At 46.4% G+C, this 19,586-nt stretch overlaps 1 protein-coding gene and 1 long non-coding RNA gene across 5 annotated transcripts in view; one reads left to right on the top strand and one right to left on the bottom strand.

Annotated features, from left to right (window-relative positions):
• Positions 1-19,586, bottom strand: part of KCTD1 (potassium channel tetramerization domain containing 1) — a 217,301-nt gene that overhangs the window by 63,206 nt on the left and 134,509 nt on the right. The window lies entirely within an intron of this gene.
• LOC149123762 (uncharacterized) lies at positions 8,671-18,177 on the top strand. Its single transcript, XR_016214081.1, has 3 exons — positions 8,671-12,631; positions 12,779-12,906; positions 14,654-18,177. It is a non-coding gene; the product is annotated as an uncharacterized LOC149123762 (long non-coding RNA).

Below are 19,586 nucleotides of genomic sequence, written 5' to 3'. Positions count from 1 at the left end.
GGCTCCATTCATACGAAGTGACAACTGGACAAAACAAATCTGTAATGACCATGGCCCCAACTCTGGCCACCTTGGGGGGCTCTGGATGGGCAGAGGTAGGAAGGAGCCTATGCAAGCTGGAAAAATCTTAGGTCTCCCTGTGGGGGGCTACACAGTTGCACACACATGTACACTCAAGACTGACTTCAGGGGTGGGAGTGTGGCATAGTGGGTTAGGCTGCCACTTCCAATGCCTGCATCCCAGAGAGGCACTGGTTCGAGTCCCAGCTGCTCCACTTCAGATCCAGCTCCCTGCTAACGTGCCTGAGAAAGCAGAGGAAGATGGCCCAAGTCCCTGGGCACTTGCACCCACATGGGAGACCTGGATGAGGCTCCTAGCTCCTGGCTTCGGCCTGGTCCAGTCCTTGCTTGCAGCCATTTGGAGAGTAAACCAGCAGATAGAAGATACTCTACTCATCTCTCTCTCTCTCTCTCCCTCCCTCCCTCCCTCCCTCTCTCTCTCTTTCTCTTCCACTCTCTGTAACTCTGCCTTTCAAATAAATAAACCTTTGGGGAAAAAAAATAAACAAGCAAAAAAAGACTGACTCCCCCGTAAGTTCCACTTAAATAAAAAATTAAGCCAGAAATAACCCTGAAACAAATGCCTCTAAGCAGAACACTTTCCCGTTCCAATCCTCACTTAAATCTCTGTGAACTATTGCCTTTTCTGAAACCCAAAAAGGCATTTATTATTTCCCTTCATAGAATAGAATTCACCAGCTCTGACCAAAATACGCCGACATGAAAGCACCCTCTGGAACCTGATTTCTCATTCCTCCTTTCCCCATATCTCCCTGGTACGGATTTCCCAGGAGCACTGATCAGTTTATCTTCAACATGGCCATTTCCCAACTGCAAGCAATTTGCTGCTTCCTCATGGCCTCATCATCCATCTCACCTACCCAGCAGACTCACAAAGATGTTTGGTGGTAGGCTCCTTCCAGGGACTTGACTTTAGGCATCTTTCAAAAGAAGCTAATAATAATAATAATAATAATAATAATAATAATAATAAAACCTTGTCTCCTAAGTCTAGTCTACCATGTGCTGTTCCAACAGGAGCCCCAGGATACTGCCTGGAACAAATGAGGTGAAGTTTGAACCAAGCGTTGTAAGGACTTTATTTGCTAAGAATGTATGCCCTTGACTCGCCTCCCTCTTTCACGGGGGAAGAAGCAGGCTTCCTAGTGCTGCCTGCAGAAGAGCACACCAGCAGTGAAACACTCCTATTCCCTGATATTTTAATTCATAACACTCAACAGGGAGATGAACGACTTTAATACAGACCCTAACTTTTCCAAAGATCGCAACCTGGATGTAAAATACATGACCAAGTCCTTCTCTCTCTCCCTCTCTCTCTCTCTCTCTCTCTCTCTCACACACACACACACACACACAGCAACTTTGATACAAGGCACGACTGCAGAAGGGAGAGTTCTGATTAATTGTATTCCTTCTACTCTGGCCCCTGTGGCAGGGGTGGGGAACTTTTTTCCCTGCCATCTGGATAGTTAGATCACTTGTAGGCCATACAAAATGATGGACTTAAAAGTGAGCCTGCTATAGATTTCCTGAATTTTGAGTCCTGCTTGTAGCTGCCTTGGCAGGGCCCAGACCAGATGATTTTGAGGGCCTGATATGGCTCTCGGGGTGGCTGGACAGTCCCCACCCCCAACTGGCATGCAAACTGTAATCGAAGTATCTCGGGCAGGGGCACTGCGTTCGGGGATGGAAATTTGTGTTTGCCCTAGGAGTGAATTTCAGGAATGACACAATCCTACTAGACTCTTCCTCAGGATTCTTAGAGGAAAGCATCACCTTACCGACCATCATCGATATACTTCATGGTATTGCAAGCCTCTGAGGCACAGTGTCCATGTGTTTCAAAAGAAGCCTCGTTCGTTACACACTTGACCTTAGCCAAAGGGCTGAGAAGCGATGCCTCCTCTGTTTTTTCATCTGCTCAAGTCCTACTTATTGGGTACCAATCATGTGCCAAGCTCTATGGTCTCTGCTGACTTTCACTAACAGAATGAGCCTGGAAACATAGATAGATACACACACACACACAGACAGAGGCAGAGAGAGACAGAGAGAGAGAGAGAGACAGAGAGAGACTTTTCTGATTATTTCATAAGTTGAAAGACCAGTCCCACAGTGCTTCTCAACTGTCTGCAAGATGGCCAATAAGGCCCCAGAACCTGAGCATCCACAGCTGATGGCAGGACTTCCACTCACTCTGTTCATGGATTCCCCCTTCAGATTCAGAGCCTGCGAGCTCTAAACTCACCAGCAGAGGTATGCTTACTGATTCTCTAGTTTGTAGGACAGTCACTAACTACCAAAATCATTCAAAATGAAGTCATCCAAAAATCAGACTGGGGCCGGCATTGTGGTGCAGCGGGCCGAGCCACTGCCTGTGACACCAATATCCCATATGAGTGCCTGTTCAAGTCCTGAGTGTTCCACTTCCAATCCAGCTCCCTGCTAATGTGCCTTGGGAAGCAGCAGAAGATGGCCCAAGTGCCTGGGTCCCTGCCACGCATGTGGGAGACAAAGATGGAGTTCTGGGCTCCTGGCTTCAGTCTGGCTCAGTCCTGACTATTGTGGCCATTTGAGGAGTGAGCCAGTGAATGAAAGCTCTCTGTCTGGGTCTCTCTCTCTGATGCACTGCATTTCAAATTAATGAATACATTAACTTTTTAAAAAGAAAGTTTACAAAATGAATCAGATTAACTTAGACCAGAAAGTATATCATACATTGAAGAGTTTCCTCTAAAAATAGTAAATAAAGACTTTTTAAAGATACTTTTCAAAACTTCATATAGCTGGGAATGTCACAGATACAGAGCGCCCTAAGGATGTGGGGAAAGAGTCTTACTTGTTTTATAAAGCTGAAGACCTGACCTGAGCCTAGCCCCACCCTTAGTGTGATCTTGGAGAAGTTACCAATCCTGTCTGTCTCCAGCTTCCTGGTCTCTAACCCAGGGATCAATCCCCATGCCCAGAGAGGGAAAGATGGCAGCAAAGAGACACTGCCTGTGAAAACGTGTAACAGTGCTTGGCACACGGTGGGACAAACGACATCCCCAGCTGGCCCTCTGTGGCCTCAGGTTCTGCATGTGCACATTCAACACTGGTAGACTAGAAACATTTGGGAAAAAAGTTATATCTGTACAGAAAAGGGAAAGACTACTTTTCCTGTCACTAGTCCTTAAACAACACTATTTAAATAGCATTTGCATTGTATAGGGTATAAGTAATCTAGAGTTGATTGAAAACGTTGGGGGGGTGGTGGACAGGGGAGGCAGTGTTTGGTACAATGGTGAAGCTGCAGACTGGGATGCCTACATCCCATGTTGGAGTACCTGGGTTTGAATCCCAGCTCTGCACCTGAGTTTAGCTTCCTGCTAATGTAGACCCTGGGAGGCAGCAGGTGATGACTCAAGTTGCTGAGTCCCTGCCACCCACATGGGAGACTTGGATGGAGTTCCCAACTCTAATTTCAGCTCATTCCAGCCCTGGCTGGTGTAGGTATTTGGGGGAGTGAACCAGTGGAGGGGAGCTTTCTATCAAATCAATTAGTTAATTAAATTTTAAAATTAAAATATAAAATACCCAGTAAGTGTGCAGGTTACATGCAACTACTATGACATTTAATAGAAGGAACTTGAACATCTGAGGATTTGGGTATCCAAGAGGAGTCCTAGAACCAATTCCCATGGATACCCACGAGGGACAACTATATTTTTTTCCTTCTGCAAACAAACAAAAAATCCTTGAAATTTGACAAACAAGTGAACCAGATGTACAGAGGAGCTTCTGTGTACCTAATGAGATGTGGAGGGACTTTTTTTTTTTTTTTTAAGATTTATTTATCTGAAGGAGCTACAGAAAGGCAGAGGCAGAGGGAGAGAGAGAGATCCTGCATCGGCCGGTCCACTCCCAGATGGTCACAATGGCCAGAGCCATGCTGATTCAAAGCAAGGAGCCAGGAGCCTCCCCAGGTCTTTCACGCAGGAGCAGCAGCCCAAGGACCTGGGCCCCCCTCCACTGTCCCCCAGCCACAGCAGAGAGCTGGATCAGAAGCAGAGCAGCCGGTACTCAAACCAGCACCCACGTGGGACGCCGGCACCGCAGGCAGGGCCCCGGCTGCTATGCCACAGCAGCGGCCCCAGGATCTTCTTATGTGGTTGAGGAAACAAGGTCCACAAAACAGAGTTTTGAATTGATAGGATCAAGTGTTCCACTGTAGGGCAAACAACAGGAAAATAAGACAGGGCACAACCAGTCATGAACACACTTTCAGGAAAGGAAGTAAAGAATGAAACCATCACTGTAGGTGCACAAGACGAGATGGCACTGAGGCTGCACTGACTTTTCAGATAAAAAAATTCTGTAGAATAAAAATTTTAAAACAGGATGCTTCCTCATTTAAAAAATCATCTATTATTTTTCACTTTATGTTTCTGTGTGGGAGCAAACTGTTGAAATCTTTACTTAATGTATGCTAAACTGATCTTCTGTATATAAAGAGAATCGAAAATGAAGCTTGATGTGAATGGAAGGGGAGAGGGAGTGGGAAAGGGGAGGGTTGCGGGTGGGAGGGACGTTATTGGGGGGAAGCCATTGTAATCCATAAGCTGTACTTTGGAAATTTATATTCATTAAATAAAAGTTAAAAAAAAAAAAAACAGGATGCTTCCAAGATGTGTTACAGTAATCTGCAATTCTTTCCTACTCTGAAGTAGTAACAGTTACTCTCCTCGCTTGAGGCCAGGACTGGGGTTACTTCTGTTTATCTATTTCACTGCACGGTATCTCTGCCAGACACAGAGCGAGGCTCGCCACGTGCCTTTTTGCTTTTTCATTAAGAAATATGTATCTGAGAAGCTCCTTTATTAGATTACCAAGCTGGAGCCATGAAAAGAATGACGATTCATCAACATTTCTCTGCCTTTTTTTTTTTTCTAAAGAAGAAAATGAACTTGAGACAAAGAACATTTTGGTAGAGTTTTGTTGTTTATTATAGCCAAAGTCATTTTTAAATTAAGATTTCTTTGAAAATGTACTTGAAACACAATGATTTTTAAATTTATACTACAGTTTAACTATGGCTGTTATTAACTTATAAAAATTAAAATGTGCATTAAAGTCACAGAGTAGGCTCAGAAATAATAGTTTTATAAGACCAAGTTTTGCAAAAATATGTTCAGTGAAAATTTCTGGAATGAAATGCACCAAAGTATTAGCGGGGGTTCGAATGGGATGATTATGTTACAGGCAATTTTTTTAAAATTACTTTTATTCTTTTAAACTGTACAGAGCTGAACATTTATTACCTCTGAAATGTTTTTAAAATGCACTTTTTAAAAAGGACAAAACCGCACTATATTGCCCAGTTGTATTAATTAGTACATACTCTTGGCACACTGCTATTTTTTTTTAAGCCTCATAATAGGGATTTTTGGGACACTTTTTAGAGGACTGAATGAAGAAATACAGAAATGGAACTAAATTTAGGATAATGCTTCCCTTCCCTTTATTTTCTTGCCAGGGAGGAAATGAGCGGAACAGAAAATTAAATGGGCCTCAGGTCATGGTAAGCTCATATTCGGTTGACACAGAAGTCTATTTAGTTTGATCCTGAGAGGAAGGGCAGGAGCCTATGGTTTCTGCAGTCTAGGGCCTTTCTGTTCACGGCCCCTCTTCCCGGGTCTCGCCATTTGCAGGTCTGAAACACAGCAAACGCATATGAAGAAATTCCAATCACCCATGTACCTCCTGCGACTTTTGGAACAGGAGGCTGCAGGGCAAAGGGCCCTGCTGGCTGGCAGGGCAACAGTGTCTAACACACAGCGGACAGCCTTGCTGTGTGCGGCTGAAACCTCTGCACAATGTTAGCTATTATCAGTGCTTCAGAGAGGGAAGTTGACTCTTGGGTCAAGTGGCTTAGCCTATAATTACCTAGCAATGGATTTACTGTGATGGTTTACACGCTGGCCATTGTGTACCCAGATAAGGTTGCCACTCTCCTGTTACTCGGCCTTCCTAAGGGAAGGGATACTGGTCACTTTGGGGATGAACACTACTGGCTGGAGACTGAAAAAGATGGCAGTGGTCATGGAGGAAGCAGGGGCCAGCTGGCCTGGAGGCGGACCCTCCTCCTGCCATGGAGGCTTCACTTCCCAGCCACCCCAACTCCTGATTCTAGGTGCTAACTACAGGATACATCTGCCTCTAAAGCGACAGCACACCTGCCTGGTCCCTGTCCAGCAAACTCCTCTTGGAGTCGTCGTCTTCTTTTAATAGGGAGGGAGGGAGGGAAGGAAGGAGGGAGGGAGGGAGAGAGAGAGGGAGGGATCTCATCCACTGTTCACTGCCCAAATGCCCAGGACAACCAAAAAAACTGGGAGCTAAGAATGCACTCCAGGTGCCCCAGGTGGGCGGCAGGAACCCAGTCACTTGAGCTATCACTGCTGTCTCCTAAGGTCTGGAGTCAGGAGCCTGGAGGCAAAGCTGGACATTGAACCGAGCCCTCCGATACGGAATGCTGGCATCTTAATCAGTAAGCCAACCTCCCATCCCTTTTTATTGTTTTTTTCTTTTTAGATTCCTGTATGCTCATTTGCTTGACTTTGCATTAAAAATGTAAGATACACAGGTTTGGAAACATGGATTACTCTATATAATAGATGTGTTCATGAAAAGCTCATTTGCTCATCTGTTTATTTAGAGAATGCTGGCTGGCTACTGTATATGGTGTCAGGTTAGGGCACTGGGGAAATGAACTTGTCAGGGAGTTGAGTTTAATTTGAGAACTGGCCACGTGCACAGGGATTCCCGATGACAAGGGCCCCCCACGTAAATAAAGCTTTTTAATCAAGTTATGCTTTAAATGCACTGGGAACTACTTACAGATGCTCCTAAGGGAATCATCTCAAAAGCAAACAATACTTTGGTACAGCAAAGCGTGTACCTCTCTTGGCTTTATGAATCCAGGACATATTATTTTTAAATAAGACATACCTATCTTTAGTATTTCCATATGAAAAGAAGCCATCTAATAACTTCGACCTGATTACCTTTTAAAGGAGCTAGTTGTGGTGTTTCCAATGATGTCAGTGTTGATCGAGGTTCCTAAACTCAGAAATGTTCTCCTGAGGCTGCTACAAAGGAGAGAGCCAAGCTTTAGTCTGAGCCAGCTCCCCAATGAGTTATGTGGCCTTGGCAAATTACATTATCTCTCATTTTATTTCTCCATTTATAATATATGCAGTTGTATCACAAGATCTATTAAGCTCTTTTCAGTCCTGAATTTTAACCATTCTATGATTTTAAAAAATATAAACTACAGTGACTCCAGCATCTTTTTTTATTTTTTTTATTTTTTATTTATTTATTTTTTTTATTTTTGACAGGCAGAGTGGACAGTGAGAGAGACAGAGAGAAAGGTCTTCCTTTGCCGTTGGTTCACCCTCCAATGGCCGCCGCGGCCGGCGCGCTGCGGCCAGCGCACCGCGCTGATCCGATGGCAGGAGCCAGGAGCTTTTCCTGGTCTCCCATGGGGTGCAGGGCCCAAGCACCTGGGCCATCCTCCACTGCACTCCCTGGCCACGCAGAGAGCTGGCCTGGAAGAGGGGCAACCGGGACAGAATCCGGCGCCCTGACCGGGACTAGAACCCGGTGTGCCAGCGCCGCTAGGCGGAGGATTAGCCTAGTGAGCCGCGGCGCCGGCTAACCCAGCATCTTTTTAAAAATTATTTATTTGAAAGAGAGAATGGGAAAGACAGAGAGACACAGAGAGAGAGAGAAAGATCTTCCATCTGCTGGGTCACCTCCTATCACCACCACCACCACCAATGGCTGCAATGACCAGGCTGGGCCAGGCCAAAGCCAAGAGCCAGGAGCGTCCTCTGGGACTCCCACATGGGTGCAGGGGCCCAAGTACTTGGGCCATTCTCTGCTGCTTTGCCAGGTACATTAGCAGGGAGCTGGATCAGAAGCAGAGCAGCTGGGATTGAACGGTGCCCATATGGGATACCAACACTGCAGACAGGGACTTAACCCACTGCACCACAATGCCATCCCCAGTTTCTCAAATATCTTAAGAAAGCTAGTGGGGCAAGCACTGTGCGACTGCAGGTTGAGCTGCCACTTGCAATGCTGCCACCTCATGTCAGAATCCTGGTTCAAGTCCTGGTCACTCGATTTCTGATCCAGCTCCCTGCTAATGTGCACCCTAGGAAGGCAGTGGAGGATGGCTCAAGTCCTTGGGTCCCTGCCACCCATATGGGAGACCTAGATGGGCTTCTGGGCTCCTGGCTTCGGCCTGACCCAGCAACCCCAGCCATCTGGGGAATGAACCAGTAGACAGAAAATTTATTTTCCTCTCTGTCCCTCCCCCTCTCTGTGTCACTCTGCCTTCAAATAAATAAAAGAAACATTAAAAGAAAGAAAGAAAGAAAGAAAGAAAGAAAGAAAGGAAGGAAGGAAGGAAGGAAGGAAGGAAGGAAGGAAGGAAGGAAGGAAGGAAGGAAGAGAAGAGAAGAGAAGAGAAGAGGAGAGGAGAGGAGAGGAGAGAAGAGAAGAGAAGAGAAGAGAAGAGAAGAGAAGAGAAGAGAAGAGAAGAGAAGAGAAGAGAAGAGAAGAGAAGAGAAGAGAAGAGAAGAGAAGAGAAGAGAGAAGAAGAAATCTAGCATGTGAGGTCACAATGGGAATTCAAACTTCTGTTGAAAGACTGGTCATGAACTGAAAGGCATTCAAAAGTGGGAGTGCAGAAAGAGAAGCCAACCCAGTGAGAATTTGTAACAATCACCATTTCCTCCAGCTGATTAGGAAGATGAAATTTTAAAAACTACTGCTTTTTATTTGCCTTCTCTGGTGGGAGGAAATGGCCAATAAAATACGGTGCTTAATGAGCAGAACACCTACTTTGGGCAGATTCTTTACTTAGTATCATTTTATGGGAGCATTATTTACTGTTCTAAAATATCGTTGTGCTCTGGGAGCAGCTTATTTGAGAGTATACTATGGAAGGGAAAGAACCTGTTTAGCGATAGAAAACAAAGCTTTTTAAAAATAAAGAATCCCTTAAGCAGGATCAGCACCATCTTTTCCAAAAGACGTACCAGGTAATAAGAAAGGGGTATTGGAGGGGAGTAGTGTCAGTGTTCGCACACCAGGACCAGCAGGTCATGGATTGCCAAAAACTCGGGGGGTGACACTTGGCACTCACGGGGTCTCTATCCTCAGAAGACACAGACTGGTTCTCTTTGGGTCATCCTGGTCCTTAGGTACCTTAGTCCCATTTGGAGCTGCTCATGGGAACTGGTAGAGAACAAAGCTGCAGGCCAATGAATGGGCTCTGAGGTCATGCTCCTCATGACATGGCTGAAGCAAGGTCTGCCGGGAGCCGCCTGTGGCCAGTGATGCTGGGAGATCCCTGTGGTGCCCACAGAGGCCCTGCTAGCCCCGGTAGTAGCAGATTTGCTTCTCGGGATGCTCTGGAGAAGATAGTGAGTGATGATACTTCTTGCTTGAGAAGGTGGGGGGACAGCATTGAAAGCTCAGGTTAGCAGCTCCTTGCTGATGTGCCTGGGAAAGCAGTCTCCACTGCCCTAGTGCTTGGGCCCCTGCACCAGTGTGGGAAACCCGGAAGAAGCTCCTGGCTCCTGGCTTCAGACTGGCCCACCTCTGACTATTGCGGCAATTTGGGGGGTAAACCAGCATACGGAAGACCTCTCTCACTGTCTACCCTCTCTGTAACTCTACCTCTCAAATAAATATTAAAAAAAAAAGGAGCAAACTCAGATTAAGAAGGAGGCATTCGAATGAGCACCAAAGACGGTGGTGAGGCAGGCATTCTCCTTAGCCCATTTTATTGCACTGAGCTCCTCCTTACGATCGTCACACTAAAGGAGGCAGCCGTGTTCTCAGGAACATAGCTTCAAATATACACCAGCAAGATGGAAAAACAAACCAACGTTTTAAAGGTTAACCTCAATGGGAAGAAAAGTTTGCTATAATAATGAAAATGCATGAAGTAAAATACATCTTGTATTTACCTAGTGCCTTATGCATATGATGTAGCTACCTATGAGAGTCTAGACCTCTAAAAACCTTATCAACCATCATAAATAATCCTTAAGTCTTTTCTAAGGTCCAGAGAGGGAGGAAGTCAAGGCCAAGACCGTATTTTGCAAAGAAGAACAATGCAGCAGCAATATTTACATTAGTTGGCCAAGATCAAAACAGTTGATCTAAAGCTAGAAGTAAAACACCCTGGGATCTACACTTGAGTCCTCCCACTACACGCTTTCTCCGTCTGGGGCCATCTGGTGGCGTCTGCCCAGACACTGCAAACAGGCCTTTCATCAGCCTGTGGGCAGTGTAAGACCCGGCGCTGGAGCATTCCTGCTCAGGGAAGCGAAATGTGCTGCCCAACTTCTTTGACAATCTTATTTGAAAGGCAGAGTGACGAGGGGGAGAGACAGAAAGATAGGGCTATTCCTTCCACTGGCTTACTCCCCAAATGGCCACAATGGTGAGGACTGGGCCAGGCTACAGCCAGGAGCCAGGAACTTCATCCTGGTCTCCACGTGGGTGGCAGGGGCCCAGGTACTTGGGTCATCTGCTGCTGCTTTCCCAGGAGAACCAGCAGGGAGGCACAGCAGCTGGGACTCAAACTGGTACTCCCAATACGGCATCTGGTGTCACGGGTGGCAGCCTAAGCCACTGTGCCACAACGCTGGCCCTTTGGTAATCTTAAGAGTACTGCTAAGTTTTATCAGATGATTGTTTAAACCCAAGACACAGCACCTATTTATAATGCCAAGAGAATCGTGGCTGTGGGAGAGCGAGGAACGTAAATGCAATTTTACCTGGGGAGAAAGGAAATCAGGATTAGTGACACCTGCAAGAGACAGAGCATCCCAAGAAAAGAAATGAGACAGAGAAGAGGAGCAGGAAGTGAGAAAAGGACAGTGATGTGGAAGAGAAATGGATGGAAAGGAAGAGAGAGGAGACACAGGAAGAGACAGGCAGAAAGACGTGGGTGCAGGTGGAGGAAGGAGGGACTAGTCCAGCTCCTCATGTTCCTGACCACGTGTCTGCTCCTGTGTCCAAAAGGTCGGTTTCTAGTGTGTGTGTGTTTGTCGGGGGGTCCTCCTGCTGATTCCACGGTAGGGTCTTACTCCATCCCCCTGCAAGTGGACCCTTGAGACAGGAGGCTGTGAGGGGATTGGGAGAAGGGTTGAACAGGTTCCCCACAAGTAGCCATTTGTTATGGTCATTCCAGCAATGACCACTTCCTGTGCCGCTGCCGTCTGCAGACAGTGGGGCTGAAGCCTAGTTAGCAGAGAACAATGTCGATCCCGAGCCCCCATGGAAGGCTCACCAATCAACAAGCTCACAGACAGATGGTTATAACAAGCAGTAGATCGTAGGCACCCCTTGGAAGCCTATAAATATGATCAGTGTGAAATCAGGGGTTAAGCAGTCCCACAGTACTCGATGAAATATGTTTTTATTTTTGCACACAATAGAAAATGAATAAAGAGCGCTACTGATGATAAAGCAAGTCCATAAGGCCTTACAACAGAGTGCTCTGATCTCCTTCCAGTCTGTGACCTCACTGACCCATCCCTCAGGGCCCTCAAATGCTTTCTGATTCATCACCTCCCCATCCCACCTAACAAATACAAAGAAAAACCAAACCTGGCAATGTCAGGGGTAGGCACAGGTGTCACCTGGAGGAAAACCAAGCACTAAAGAGGTGACAGGGATTTTGTGAAAAGACAGTGAATACTCCCCAGAACACACACGTGGATGCTGTCACGCTGCAGGGTCAGAGCTCCAGTGCCACAAGGAACCCTGGAGAGGAATCTCTAGGGTTGCCCGTCACACTCTGGGAAGCAGGATGTTAGGAATGCTGGTACGCTGTGATTGCAAACCATGGGAAGGACAGGTGGATGGATGCAGTGGTTAATTTGCTGCATCCCATATAGGGGTGCCTGGTTCAAGTCCTGGTGCTCCACTTCTGGTCCAGCCTCCTGCTAATGCACATCCTGGGAGGAGCAGGTATGACTCAAGTACTTGGTTCCTGCCACCCATGTGGGAAACCTGAACGGAGCTCCTGGCTCCTCCTGACTTCAGCCAGGCCCAGCTCTGCTCTTTTAGGCATCTGGGGAATGAACCAGCAGATGGAAGATCAACCTCTGTTTGTCTCTATCTCTCTGCCTTTTAAATAAGATTTTTTAAGGATTAGAAAATGACAAGAAGGCACCAAACAGCCCTGCGGGGCTGACTCTGGACTGCTTCAGGCTCCAGGAGATAGACTCAAAGCAGGTGGAGTGGGGCTGAGCAAAACAAGAGACAAACTGCTCCTAAGGACCCTCATGCACCAGCGCCTTTTTCCCCCCCTACTCCCTCTGTTTCCCAGTGGCTCAGCACTTGTGAAGTCCCAGCATCCTGCACACTGCATGGGATGCAGTGCTATGCAATACTTAGAAACTTAACCTTTACAAGAAGTATCTTCTCTGCTGAGCTACAATGTGTACAAATCAACTTCTGATATTAACCACCTAAAACAGTAAGTAGTAAATTCATTATTTTTCCAGCTTTTCTCAAAAGGCTGTTTCAATAAGACTATCTCAATCAAGACAGTGGTGGATGACAATTGCCTGACTTTTGTTAATTAAGTTTGAATCTCACAAGTATTGCTTTCACCTGTATTCAGAAACTCCATGTCTAACGATGGCATTCACTAATCCCCGCCTCAAGAATCCCTGTGTAAATGGAATGGCTCTCAGAAACACAGACCAGCTTCCTCTCCGCTTCTTACATGGAATGACGAGTGAGGAAAAGGTAAGACTCTGCCATGAGACTGATGTCCCTGTATTAACCACTTGGTTCTAAATCAGTCCAGTAGCTTATGGAAAGTGTTTTGTTGAGGCAAACTAAAAAGTGCTCTAGATCCTTACATTTGAAAGTGCACTGAGGGATGGGTGTTGGCCAAGCAGGATGTCCATATTCCAGATGGCAGTGCCGGGTCCAGTTCCTGACTCCCACTGGGCAGCAGCTGGTGCCGGCACAAGTAGCTGGGTTCCTGTCCCTGATGGGACAGACCCAGATAGAGTCCTGGCTCCAGCTTTACTCAGACTAGTCCTGGCTTTTGCGGGCTTTTGGGGAGTGAACCAGTGGATGAAAGCTTTCTTTCTTTCTCTCTCTCTCAAAGAAAGAAAGAAAAGAAAAAAGAGAGAAAAAGAAAATGTATTGGCCTTCTAATGAAAATTCTAAACTCAATCAAAAGAAGTTAATAATAATAATAGCACTCAACTTTCTGGCCTGTTTTTCACCATTTAAAGAGGACCCTAAGTATTAATATCACTCTACGAATTATATAAGGCTCAAATTCCATCACCAGAATTATTTTATGTGCTAATGTACTTGATATCCTGTTTCATGTACTGGGTATATGGATATTAAAATGTTAACAAAATTAAGCAATGATTATCACTTCTCTTTCTAAAGCTATATTCAGCTACACTAATATAATTTAGTTGGGTGATAATAAAGAGAGAGAGAGGAGGAGGTAAGAAATTAGCATACCTGAAATGTAAAAAAAATAATTGTGGCTGCTCTAAATAAAAGTCTATATATTTGGAGCCAATTGCTGTCATTTGTTATTCTCAATTTAAAAATCTGTAAGAATGCATCAAAATCAATTCAGTTCAATCTTAATGAGACAGCTCTAGTGAGAGCCTATTCACTGTACCTGTTCTAATTAGCATGAATATGTCCTCAATGTCAAATCTGACAATACTCTTAACTAAATTAATGTTAATCCCATAATACAGAACCATATTTGAGTTAGAAGCTTCGAAACAGAAATTGCACATTAGCATTCTGAAAATGAATAGCAAATTATTTCAGGGATGGAAAAGAGCTGTTTCCTGATCATTTCAGGAAAGAGTGAAGCTGAGGCTGCTCATGGCTGGGTGGCTCGCTTGGGGCCCGCAGCCAAGAGCAGCCAGCCAGCACGGTGCCCAGCTATGAGGGGTCTGCAAAAAGTTCTTGGTAAATGCACATTATGGAAACACTATGCATGGCTTTCAAAAATTTTTTGGCATTAACATTTATTTTTAATTTGAGAGACAGAGGAAGGACAGAGAGCAATATGGGGGGGAGGGAGAAAGAGGGACACAGAGAGAGAGAGGGAGTAAGAGGGAGGGGGAGAGAGGGAGAGAGAAGGAGAAGGAGGGAGAGAGAGGGGGAGAGGAGAGAGAGAGAGAGTGCTCCCACCCACTGGTTCACTCTGGAAATGCCTTCAGTGGTTAGGGCTGGGCCAGGCCAAAGCCAGAACCTGGGCACTGAATCCAGGTCTCCCACACTGGTGGCAGAGACTAAACTACTTGAGCCATCACCTGCTGTGTCCTATGGTGCCCATCAGCAGGAAGCTGGAATCAAGAGTGGAGCTGGGACTTAAACCCAAACTTTGACACGGGATGTGTGTGTTCCAAGCAGTGGCTTAACTGTTAAGCCCAAAGCCTGCCTCAAAGCCCATCTTTCAATCCCATTTCCCCAGAAGTCCCCTTGCATTTTCTCTCCCCAGAAGGAAGTGGAGCCAGGGTAACCTTGCAAAACTCTGCGGACGTCAGCAGCCATCCCACCCAAAGTATTGATGACGAACAGCACGTGTCAGGACTCCACTCCAGTGACCTGAGGTACCCCCGTGGAGGCTATTAAGGGTAATCATGGCTTTCTAATTGCCACTTAAGCTGAAATTACCACTTCTTCAAGATTGATAGGAAGATACTTTAAGAGACTGAGTTTGAGGTGGATGTCGACACTCACACTAATTGACTTTAATTCATGGTGTACTTCTAAAGTGATATGAAGGATGGGGAAGAAGGAAAACATGACAAATTAGAACCAAGAAAACAAAAACTAAAAATAACTGCTAAAATGATGCTGTCGGTCAAATCCATAGGTTAGCTCCACAATATTTGATTGCATGTAAGAGACTAAGATGATTAACTTTCAATTTATGTTCACTACAAGCTTTCACTCCAGCTTGGCTGGTACTGGAGAGGCTGAGATGGGCTCTGAATATGTACAACATTAACTACCTCCGAGTTGGCTGGCACCTCCCCTTGGTTTCCCACAGTCTGGAAGTTCAGAGAGCCAGGTTCAAGTGCTCCTGCATGCACCTGCTTCTTGCACTCAGTAAGCCGTCCCACGCTGTGAAGATGAGGAAGAGGAGTCACTGGCGGAGTGCTCCCCAGAGGCAGCCGAGATTTTGGCTGCACATGAGAGGGAGAAAAAGGCAGAGCTACCGCAAGCTGGGGGGCTAGAGAGGGTCAGGCCCACCTCTCCCTAGCATTGGAGGTGCCATCCAGAGCCCTGGAGGGTGCAGAGTCTACATGGTCACAGGAGGGGGTCATGAGAGGCAGCCTTCTGAGCACTTACCATGTGCCAGACCCCCTGCACACTATCCCACTTCATATTGTCCAGGACTTTATGATGTTCCCCTGAAAATACCTGCAGGGCGCACACTCCAATACTCCTAAGTGCCAACCTTGATGAAAAACTCAAATTTCCCTTTCGTAAACCCATTTTGCAGGCAGGTAGTGGTAAACAAAACTTTATTCTCTTTTAAGATCGATTGATCTGAAAGGCAGAGGGACAGTGTGTGTGTGTGTGTGTGTGTGAGAGAGAGAGAGAGAGAGAGAGAGAGAGAGAGAGAGAGAGAATCTTCTATCCTCTGGTTCACTCCCCAAATGCCCACAACAGCTGGAGCTGGCCCAGGCTGGAGTCAGCAGCCCAGAACTCTACCCAGGCCTTCCTTATGGGTGGCAGGGGCTCAAGCAGTTGAGCTATCATCTGCTGCCTCCTAGGGAAGCTGTGTTGGAAGCAGAGGCGCTGGGACTCCAGCAGGTACTCTGATATGGGATGTGGGTGTCCCACCCAGTGGCTTAATCCCTGTGCCACAATACCCACCCCTATTTATTTATTTTTAAAAAGAAGCCCTGTGAAGTTGCCCCTTTTATAAATGGGGAAAAGCAGCCTTCACAGAGCCCATCAGAGGGTATGAGATGACAAACAGAGGGCCATGGGCATGGTGAGAAAACAATGATCGTGCTGTAATAGCAACAGAACCTAAGGGTTGGACTTATCATTAGCAACATCAGGGGCCGGCGCTGTGGTACAGCGGGTTAAAGCCCTGGCCTACAGTGCCGGCATCCCATTTGGGCACCAGTTTGAGTCCCGGCCGCTCCACTTCCGATCCAGCTCTCTGCTATGGCCTGGGAAAGCAGCAGCAGATGGCACAAGTCCTTGGGCCCCTGCACCCACGTGGGAGACCTGGAAGAAGTTCCTGGTTCCTGGCTTCAGATCAGCTCAGCTCTGGCCATTGCAGCCATTTGGGGAGTGAACCAGTGGATGGGAGACCTCTCACTCTGGCTCTACCTTTCTCTGTAGCTCTTTCAAATAAATAAAAATAAATCTTAAAAAGAAAAAGAAATTCCAAGACTAGATTGTTATGTACCCACAGTTCACTTAGAAAGCAGACACAAGCCGAAGAGCCAACACACAACACTGTATATGCTGTACCGCATTCACATGAAACTCAAGAAAAGGCCCAGCACAGCTCATCCATGGTGGCAGGATGTAGGTCTGTAATGGCCTGGGGCCTGGGAAGGGGTCTCAAAGGAGGAAACTTTCTAAGGCGGTAGAAAGGACCTGTACCTGCACCGGGGTGGAGCGGTAGGTAGCACAAGGGCACGTGTTTGTCAAGACTCACTGAACCGTACACTTAGAATGGGTGCATTCTGTTCTGTGTGTACCACACCTTAATAAGGGCAATTGGGAAAAAAAAAAAAAAAGGTAGCTTTAAGAAAAAAAGTACAACAAAATTCCACAAGTCATGTTTAACCAAATCTCTCCTGCACATTCTTACTGAGTGACCGTATCGGTGCTGTAGATTGAACTGTGTCCTCCAAATAATCCCATGTTGAAGTCCTAACTCCCAGCACCTCCGAACATGACCTTACAAGGAAATCGGGTTCTTGTAGATGCACTCAGTTAGGATCCAGTCACACTGCTGTACGGTGGGCCCCAATCTCATGACCAGTGTCCTTATGAAAAGGACAACTCTGGACACCCAGGGAGAACACCATGGGAAGGGCAGAGATGCCATCAGATGACCGACAAGCCTCAGGGAGCTAGGAGACGCACAGACGTGTTCTCCCCACAGCCCTCGGAGGACCCGACCCAGCCCACATCTGACTTCTGACCCCAGCAGGGTGCCACAACACGTTGCTGTCGCTTCGGCCGCTCAGGTTGTGGCACTTTTTAAAGACAGCCCTTGGATACTAACATAATCAGGTACATTTTTGTCCTCCGGCTATATAGTATTAGACCCACTAGCCAGCTATAACTTTTCCAAGTTTAATCAAATCTTGATGGCATCCGAGAGTATTTCCAGACCTTGCCCATGGCTGCCCCCGGCACTGAGAGCACCGGACCTTCCGAACAGCAGATCTGCCTGGAGCTCATGAGCTAATAATTAGAGTTAGTATTGTCTGAACACTTGCAATGCACCAGGCACCGTGTCGGGTGCTGGATGTGAGTAGCTCACCCTGCCAGAACCGTGAAACAGGAATAACAGAATGCCATTTTCAGACAGAGAAATCTGATGTTTCTAAAGGGGGAGTAATCTGGTCGTCACAGAACCAGCAAGTTGCAACCCAAAGAAGATTGCATCGCCTCCCTGAGTGTCCTGAAGACGGCTCCATGAATCTGGGAATATTGTTCACTGACAGCCACGTGTGCAACAGCAGACTCCAAATTATTTTAAATAGCAGAAACTCACAGAAATGCATTTCTTTAAAATAGTTACTAAAAAGTTCTATTCTTGGAGCCTAAGCCATGACATGCTTAGTAAAGCTGATGCCTGTGGCCAATATGGGTGCAGGTCCTGGCTGCTCCTCTTCCAATCCAGCTCCCTGCTGATGGCTTGGGCCCCTGCACCTGCGTGGGACACTGAACGAAGCTCCTGGCTTTGGATTGGTCTAGCTCCGGCCGTTAAGGCCATTTGGGGAGTGAACCAGCAGATGGAAGACCTTTCTGTCTCTCCCTCTCACTCTCTGTAACTCTGCCTCTCAAGTAAATAAATCTTAAAAAAAAAAAAAAAAAAAGTTCTGTTCTTGTCATGGTAATGGTATATACTTGGGTTTCTCAGTGTTATACGAAGTTGTGTTACTAGGTATTACCAAGTAGGGGCAGGGGAGGGCCAATGATCAAAGAAGTTTGGGAGGCACAGAATTAAATAAGTACTTTATAGGGGTTCCAACAAGATGGATTTGTTTCCCAAACTTGTCTGACCCTGAAGCCCTCATTGTTTCAATGCCCATTGCACAGCTGGTGTTAGGGAGACCCCCACTGCAAACAATGGCAAACTTCCTCTGTGAAACTGTTATGGGACTGGGCTATTCTGAGACTCAAGTTTTGCCTTTATAAAATATAGATAATATTCCTTTTTCCTCACTACTATCCCAAAGAGTTGCTGTAGGGATCAAATTAGATCTATGTGAGAAAGATGTTATAATCTGAAAAATCCTATCCTTAAGGGGAACTTTATGTGGTTTTGTGAAAATCTTACAACATATAAGCTTTTTGAATTAGGAAAACAGCAATGGGAAGCCTCCTATAATCTAGGTGCTCACTCCTTTCCTAAGTTCAGATTCTTGTTGTGTGGGAGATGCAGTTTGTGGAGTGGCAATTAAGGGCTGGGTGATGCCTCTCCGGCTGGTGCCACAACTCCCGGCAGGGATGTGTGGCTCTGAGCATGCTCATGCTAGTGTGGCTCCAGGCAGAAAGCACACTTGAATCTGCAGCCCCAGAGCTCTGCGACCTGGGCAGGATTTAGGGAGGTCACAGCAGTGGCACTGGAGACGATGTGTGTTGGTGGTGTGAACTCAGGAACTGTGCAACTGTCACCTGGGTGACTTCTACTGCCAATGTCCCAAGGCCATCTGCTGCTTCCCTGTTGAGAAGGTACCACCCTCAGCCTACCTCTGAGGTGCTCACCATGACAACTGGATTAGGATCTGGTCTTCACTGGCCACACAGTGCCTACTTTACACCAGTGGGACCTGCCCACATGCTGGGGACAGCTCCTAAGACCAGGCCCATCCCTACTCAGTCCTTGCTAGGGCTGCACTGGCCACGGTGAAGGTGCCGAGGAGACAATGCTCACAGACTCCTGATACGTTCAGGTCATGGGGGAGACAGAGGACTTCCAACAACTCCCCTAAGGTAGACAGGAACATTTCAAAAAGTTCGTAGAAAATGGAATAAGAAGTATGGTTTCATTTGGTGCAAAAAAAATTGTTTGGCACAACACTTTTTCCCCTAACACATGAAAAATGCATACTATGAAAAAAAGTATGCATAGACTTGAAAATCGGTTTTGTACCAAAATAAACTCACACTTTTCATTCTGTTTTCCATGAACTTTTTGAAATATCCTCATACAAGGTGAA

This window comes from Oryctolagus cuniculus, chromosome 10 (assembly GCF_051225735.1).
Source record: "Oryctolagus cuniculus isolate XC-2025 breed Fujian yellow rabbit chromosome 10, ASM5122573v1, whole genome shotgun sequence".
NCBI classification, from domain to species: Eukaryota; Metazoa; Chordata; class Mammalia; order Lagomorpha; family Leporidae; genus Oryctolagus; species Oryctolagus cuniculus.
This window is presented reverse-complemented; position numbering and strand designations above follow the sequence as displayed.